Here is a 786-nt window from a genome sequence, read left to right as displayed (position 1 = left end):
TTTGTTAGTCATGTATCTTACAATTATTTCTTTGGATTATAACTATAAACTGGTTTTGTTTATATCTTTTGCAAATATGCTAATATTTATATAGTCAACTATGTCTATCTTTACCAATTCTGATTCACTTGTTTATGACCTAATTTTCTTTTTCTATATATTCTTCAGGTCAAGTATGTGATTGCCATAGTCATTATTGCAAGAGTTTGCATCTCATCCTGTCACCCTGAGAAGTAGATGATGTACTTTTAGGCATAGGAGGCTTATATCAGTCTTTTCTCTCAATAGTCTAAAGACATCATTCCACTGTTTTCTATCTTCCAATGGTGGAGTTAAAAGTTCATTATTAGATGAATTACATTTCTTTTGTAAGTTCTTTCTTTTTTTTTTTTTCTGACAGAAGTTTACAGTTTTATTTTATTTTGTCTGTCTGTTGATCTATTTATTGATTGGTCCTTGGAATCTAGTAGGTATCGTTTCCTATTAGTCTTTCCTGGAACTAAGTGAGCTCTGTTTCCTTGAGTATTTATGCAACTCAGGGGCAATAGATGTTCCGTATAGCCTCAATTCCGTCTATTCTTTTTTCTTCTTCTGAAATTTATATTATTCAAATATTAAGCTCCTAAGTCATCCAGTTCTCTTCTAATCTTGTACTTCCCCTGTCCCAGTCAATATTCCAAGAAGCCCTGAATTCTCTTAATAAAGAATGGTATTTAGAAGCCTATGTATGAAGGCTAGGTGTGTTTATTGTTTTTGACTTATCTCCTCCTAAGCCTACTCAGTGGA

The sequence above is a fragment of the Galeopterus variegatus genome, unplaced genomic scaffold, assembly GCF_000696425.1.
Source record: "Galeopterus variegatus unplaced genomic scaffold, G_variegatus-3.0.2 Scaffold10269, whole genome shotgun sequence".
In the NCBI taxonomy this organism is placed as follows: domain Eukaryota; kingdom Metazoa; phylum Chordata; class Mammalia; order Dermoptera; family Cynocephalidae; genus Galeopterus; species Galeopterus variegatus.
The sequence above is the reverse complement of the archived record's forward strand: the minus strand, read 5'-3'. Positions refer to the sequence as shown.